This window comes from Quercus lobata, chromosome 10, assembly GCF_001633185.2.
Source record: "Quercus lobata isolate SW786 chromosome 10, ValleyOak3.0 Primary Assembly, whole genome shotgun sequence".
NCBI lineage: Eukaryota > Viridiplantae > Streptophyta > Magnoliopsida > Fagales > Fagaceae > Quercus > Quercus lobata.
Window position 1 is genome coordinate 8,644,643 of NC_044913.1, and position 7,988 is coordinate 8,652,630.

Here is a 7,988-nt window from a genome sequence, read left to right on the forward strand (position 1 = left end):
TTTTTTTTTTTGAGAAACAATCACATGTGACATCTATATCATACCAAACTCAAATTTGACTTTTATTCTGTTGCCTCTTGGGCTGGAATAAAAGACAAATGTGATGATTTTGTGGAACCGAAAGTATGGAAAAACTTAAGCTGGATCCCATAAACATAAACAGTGGTGGCTTTAACTCATTGACCTACCATTAAGTTGTCGAGTTTAGGCCCATGGCCTAATGACGGAAAAGATTGTTATGGGTTCACATTTTTGTTTTTTCAACCACTACATGATTGGACTGCAGGTTGGACCCAAATGGAGTTGGAACCAGATTGGTGTGGACAAACCTGATTTATGCTTGACAGCACAAAATTGAGGTTGTGGAGGATCTAGGATTCTTTTGTTTTTTTCAAGACAACAAATGAAAAGGTTATGCTTGATAGCACCAAATCGAGCTTCATTGAGGTTGTGAAAGATCTATGATTCTTTTTCTTTCTTTTTTTCAATAAACAAATGAAAAAGTTATGCTTGATAGCACCAAATTTAGCTTGGTAAAGATCTAAAGAGTTAAAGAGGGTTTTAGTATTCAAAGAGTTTGATTTTTCCTAAATAAAAAAGTTTAGGGAAAAGGATAATTACTCGTGACAATTCTATCTAAATATGACTGTAATAGCTTCCTACTTGCTAAGAAACTAATACCTAATGGGTTAGACAGTAAACAAATCATGTGTGATCTCAAGTGAATTAATTAGTTCTAGCATAACCTTAACTTTACACTAGTGACCAATGGTTTCAAATAGAAGAAAGTAATAGTCCTTAAACTGAAAATAACTTCTTAATATGATATATTATTTATCCCATATTAACATTATTTGGATCTAGAATCCTCTCAAAATCACTATATAGTAAGTGAGGCTGGAATTAAGAATTTTTCACGGAGGAAGTGAGTTTTGTTGCATTATCATAAATTCATAATTGTTACTAATTTACTATGCTCAAAATTCTTACCACGACCAATTAAGTTGTCATTTTAGGTCTTTGACTTTTGGGAAATGGAATGGATCATTGGAAGATTAAAGGCTATTGTATAGGGTCTCTTGACTCTCTTCATTAAGCTTAAAGTCTAGTTTCTCCAAACTATAAAGCATCATTTCACTTTAGAAAAATATAAAAATTGAAGCTCCATCCTCAAAGCCACAATGGCAAACACATTATATTGTCTCTGATATAAATTGGTTATTTCACATGTCTCCTACCGCCCCTCTAATATTTCAACAAGCAATTCATGCAATCACTAGTTTGAACCATTGTATTTGGCTTTTTAACGTCCATAATGTCTTTTAGAATAGAAGTCTCTTGATGTGTTCAATCAAACCTTTCATTCTTCATAAAAGCATCTCTTATGGGCAATCTCATGTGCATTTCTGTTCCTCTTAAGACTTTGATTATAACATTTGTTGCATGGAGATGGGGACAAATAACCTTTTAGTCAAATCTTACCACACAAGGCATCAAATGCAAAGGAAAAAGATGACCATCCAAGTTAGTTTATTGCTTAACCTGGATCATCTTATTATTGTTTTCAATTTATTACTTAACATGGATCATGTTGTTAATAATTTATAGCTAATGATCTATGTGAAAGGTATAATAATCAAAGGGGGACACTAGCCCTTAGCGTTGTCCCACACACCCCACTCTCTTCCGTGATTGGCTCGTGTGGCATGGGACCCTTTTCTCAAGGGGGCCACTTGTCATATCATGATTGGCACATGGCACGTGCGCATCAAAATAATACAGGTTCTTTGTTTTAAGCAGACCTTTTCTTAATCTTCATGGATAACAAAAACGATAGGTTGACATGATTGAACTAAGAGAATTTATGGGTTTGTCGGCATACTGAATTTTTTAGCTATGTTGAATGCATCAATTCAGGTAGAAAATTTTTTTTGTGATGGAGGGAGAAATTGTAACACATGGGGTCCTCACCCTACGAAAATATAATTAAAAAAAATGGTTTACTCATTGGTTCTTTGTATATTGGATATGTCCAAACTACGATAGAAAAGATTCTTTAACAATTAAAGAAAGACCTAATTTCTTTGGTTAGGCGGCCAATGCTTTTCTTCCATAAACTCTCACTCTCACACATTTCAATTTCATTTACATTTGATTTAGTGGAGTTGTTGGGATTTAATAAAGATCGTTGAGATCATTAGGACTAAAAGTTTTTCTTAATTGTCCTTCAAATAAAGTTTTTTAATGGTCTAATTAGTGATGCAAGAAGATAAGACAAAGAAAAGAAAATGGTGGGTTTGAAATTGATACCTTTGGTTGGAAGTTGGAACCCAAATTTTATACCTTTGTTGAAAGTCCAAATCTTTGAGTGTGAATGATTTCCAATGTCTTTGCTATTGGTCATTTCCTTGCTGCCAAGCATCACCCAATCCACAATAAACCAATAAATATTTAGTACGGATGATTTATGAGAGGAGAAAATGTTTCAAGAAATTCATTATTTCTGAGAACATATCTATGCTTCCTTTGCATTCTCTATTATTTAGGATTTTTTTTTCTTTTTTAATAAAACTAATGGTTAACTTGTATAATACGTGAAAAGATTTAACAAAAAACAATTGTAATATGATACATATTAAATTAATGAGTATTAAAAAAAAACTAAATTCATAATTCATAAAAAAGAAATTACCATATTTAATTAGATTTTTTTTATAAGCGATCAAACCTAATTTAGTCACAAATTGTTTATTGTTTAGTTGTTTTTTATCCAAAAGTGAGTTCTAATTAGTTAAAACAATATAGTTTTATACTATTAAAAATGATTTTCTGAAGTTTTTGTGGTATCATAAGAAGTCATCAAGATAATTAAAATTAGTTTCATTTATATTTTCACTAATATTATGCCCTTGCAATGTATGGTTAATCATGAATCATATATAAACTAAGAAAAATATCTCAATAATATAATTAAAATGAAATAATATACATAAGATAACAATACTTACTTTAAGTTACATGAATCATGATAATGCAAATTATATAAGACCAAATTTTTATAAAAAATCAAAGATTAAAATAAATAATGAAACTCCTTTTAAATATCTTGAAAATTAATAAGTGGGTTAAGTGGAACAGTATTCTAATTTTATTAAATCTTTTGCAATAAAATTTCACTTAAAATAAGCTATTTTAATAAATATATTTATAATGAATCACATGGAGAAATTATTTCATACAACTTGTTATACTTACATTAACTCATATATATATATATATATATTGCCCAGCTTTGATTAATAAAAAAAAGGTAGATTATTAAATTCGTAATAATAAAATTTATTTTAAATTTTTAGAAATTCTTGGTGGTAAAATTTTAATTGGAGTGGTATTTTTTAAATTTATTTTTAATATTTTGATAAGAATAACTAAATGACTGAATATTATATGATTTTGAAATTCTCATATTTTTGCATTTCGTAAGTTTCATTCGAATTAGTATAACTAAAGTTCAATTTTGGCCCTTAAAGTTTGGGATTATTTTTATTTTGGCCTTTCACATTTTAAAATTTTCAATTTAACTCTCCATATTTAATTCAATTTTTATATTGACCTTGCCATCTAGTTGGTTAACTTTTTTTTTTTTTAACTAAACAATAACTACTTATATAATACTTATTAGAATACACACGAAAGTAATAATAGTATTTTAAACCGGATTTATAATACATTGCATAACTAAAGTACAACTACAAAAGGGTCTAACCTTTGTAGTTGTATACTGAGGTTATATAAATACATTGTACATTCATATCAATAGAGTACAACATACATAACTAGAGTACAGAAAGGTCTAGCCTTTGTAATTGTAGACTGAAGTTATAAATAGCGGACATTAGATACACACAACCAATGTGAGATAAACATCCCTATTTTCTTTTCTTTTTTGAGTAAACAATAATACTTATTAGAACACACATGAAAATAATAATAGTGTTTTAAACCGGGTTTATTATACATTACATAACTAGAGTACAACTACGAAAGGGTCTAATCTTTGTAATTATAGACTGGGGTTATAAACAGCAGATACTAGACACACACAACCAATGTGGGATAAACTTCCTTTTTTTTTTTTTTTAAGTAAACAACAATATTTATTAGAATACACACGAAAATAATAATAGTATTTTAAATCGGGTTTATAATACATTACATAATTAGAATACAACTACAAAAGGGTCTAACCTTTGTAGTTATAGATTGGAGTTATAAACAACAGATGCTAGACACACATAACTAATGTGGGATAAACATCTCTATTGTCTTTTTTTTTGAGTAAATAATAATACTTATTAGAACACACATGAAAATCACACGAAAATAATAATAGTGTTTTAAACCGATTTAGTATGTGTTCTAATAAGTATTATTGTTTACTCAAAAAAAATAGGGATGTTTGTCCCACATTGGTTGTGTGTGTCTAGTATCCGCTGTTTATAACCTCAATCTACAACTATAAAGATTAGACCCTTCATGTTTAACTATTTCAATGAAATAATAGCTCTAAAATGTTATTGAATGCATGAATATAGTTCTTTTAGGCAGGAAAAACATTTTATAGATGGTCAAATATATTATTAACAAAAATGGATTGTAGAGCTAATAGGAAAACCCAAATTATTATAGAGATGCATGCTACATGCATCTGATACATAACATATCACATTGTAGTTATTTTGGTGCATTGAACCAATTTTTATTTTAAGTTATATAATACATCCAATATTACCTAACAAAAAAACAAATTATACTCCTCCATAACGCGAAAGGAGAAACATTTATTTTCAAAGATTCTTTTCCCTTTATCAAATTTGTCGTGGACTGTAAGCTAGCCTTAAGGAGTTGAAAGACGGTAAGGCGTGATCAAAGAAAATTATCATGTTGCATACTCATGTCCAACTTCTCAAGTAATGAAATACTATGGTTACAAAATTAAGTGACAAAATAATAAGATGTATCAACTTCAAAGCTCCATGCTTCTTATAAGATAGTTTGAAGTGCACTCTATTAATGATCACCTCTCCTAATTAAGATATTAACATCTCATAATTATTGATAGTATTATTAAATCTTTTTAAATGAATAATGTTAGCAAGCTTTTAGTGTAGGTGGAGGATATTTATCTATATCTACATTTTAATGTTGTAATCTTAGCCGATATAGCTGATTTTTCTTAATAAAATTACTGTCTTCTTCTAAAAAAAAAGGTTCAAAACTCCACCACTTGTAAGAATTAAACCGTCAAAAAAATGACACAATTGTAACAAATCATCTCATAATCTTAATTACCACCCAATTAATCTAAATTCAATATAACCTTAATTAAAGATAAAGTATAAGAGTTACAAGTCTTATCTTAAATTAAACTCTATCTATAATTAAAGGGTATACAAGAAGCATATAATCTCCCTTTAGCTTTCAGGTCATGGAGGGGGAATTCACCTTTTGTATCAAAGAAGCATGTATGTATAAGACAATACACACACAAGATGGGGGTTCCCAATCAATTTCACTTTTTACACTTTTTTGGGGCATGCCATGAATGAAAGAATGGAACAAGATCACATGTGAAACTACAAAACAAATCATGCTTCATGTAGTTGTGGCAAGGTTGATGAGAATGTGTATGCTACTTAGGAAACACAATGGGTCCCCTTGTGCATAGCCCTAGCCAGTTCACCACTCCATTGTTGAGGGGTCAACCTCAATGCCTATCTTTTGGTCCATCAAGCTCCCAACACCATCCATCATTTTTCAATGGCCATGGATGAAAATTTTGGCCATTGGGAACAAAAAGAAGACGTGAGTGGCACGGTGGCACGCAGTAAAAGCAATTTTGTCTGCAAAAATAGAGAGAGCCTTCCTATATTTGATTCTTTTTTCGTGATACAATTTCAAATTTTCACGATTGCATGTAATTATCGCTGAGTTTTTTTTTTTTCTAGATGTCCACGTGTGAGAACTACTCAAACCCTACCTTTTTCAGTGCATGCATGTATATACCCATAATTAAAGCTCACAAGTCAAAAGTACACACTTTTTTTTTTTCTTTTAGATTTTATAAATTTCATGTAGATTAACTATATGAAGGTTGAAAAATTACAGATTTATAAAGTATTATAAATAGAGTATAAGTGTTAACTGATACCCGTTAATTAATAATTTTAAGAAAGTTTTAATATCAAAGTTTTCAAAAATGATTGTTGGTTTTTTTTTTTTTTCCATAAAAATTTTTTTAATTTTTTTTTAAATTAATGCCCTTAGTAGGAGATCCATTAACTTTTCTCATTTGCTTAGTTTAATTTTTAAATTCAAGAAACCAAATAAGATATAATAACCATCCAATAAAAAATTAAAGCTTAAAGTTTAGAATTTGTCATGTTTCAAATCTCTGGCACCTTTTTGTTGCAATTGTTGAATAATATACTCCTTGCACATTAAGGTTAAGGATGATATAGATTGGGTTGGCTTACCTTTATATCAAAGATTATAAATTAAATTCTAAATATTATTTATAATTTTTACACCAAGTAGCATGAAAGGTCACAAAATAGTTGAAATTAAGGTCTTGATTACATATTATATTAGCATTCAAACTATTTTGACATATAAAGACAACTTATAGGTCCTGAATCCTAATATATAGTGCTAATTACTACGTACTAAGCATGCACAACGTGAGTAATTACCTATATTTAAATGCTAAAATTTGCTATGAGGGACAATAAAAGGGGGAAAAGAGAGAAAAGAAAACTCCCTCAACTAAAACTTTGATATTAAAATTTAGTTTTATCTAATCAAACATTTAAAAAGAAAAATCAAAATCTATACCACTAAAGGTTAGAAAGTTTTTTCTTTTTCTCCTTATGAAAACAACAAGCATTGTGGTAGAAAAATTGAAGCACAAACTCAAAGATAATTTTGAATTTAGTAGGAGATTTTTTTTGTTGGGTCAAACAATATAAGATGGATTTCCATATTAAAAAATATCACCAACCAATGATAAAGCAAAAGGGCTTAGCTATGTGAATCTTTTTCCACTAGTCAACATATCTTTTTCTCGATATAGATTGACCAACTAATCCTACCACCAAACCTAATTAATGCTTTTTTTTTGCCCCCCTATTTTTTTTCCTTTAGCATTATAAACGTTCATTTGATAATTTCTCATGAGATGATTACTTAACAAGAAAGTCATCTAATAAGTCATTTTTGGACATGTTGGGTGCAATTAATCACAAAGAAGAAAAAAGGGAGTCATAGACTCATAGCAAAGAGAAAAGAGAAAGAAAAAAAAAAAAAAGGAGTAACACGGTCAAACACCATCTCCACCTAGAAGATTATTATACTTCATTGATACATTTCTCTGTGATGATTTCAACATTACTTTTAGAAGCACATAAATTGCACTTGAACTAGCAAAGCTGGCCTGGAAATAACAATCTCTCTCTCTAAGCCAACTACGAAATTGAAGCCACTCAATTAGGATAGACAGTAATTATGGGAAACAAAGACAAAAATAATGGTACATTGTCTCCATTTTTGCAATTACAATTCTCTATAGTACATATGCTTAAAAGCAATCTAATAATTCTATTATTTTTTAAGTTACATTTTAGTGGATTCAGCTTTCTTCCGATGTTTTTGTGTGTTAGATGTTACACAGGACTGACACGTGTCCTAAAATAACCACGTGTCAGTTATGCGTTTCATTCTGTACTATACTGTGTACAAAATGCGAAAACCCAACCCAACCACAATTAGTTTGTGGACCACCTAATATGGGTGGTCCAATAATTCCAAATGACATTATGACAATGTTTATTGGTTGAGACTTGAGACCACATAGCAAGGGTGGTCCTTGGACTACCAGAAAATTATTTCTGGTCTAGAAGTCCTATATATATACTTATGTGGTTTCAAGT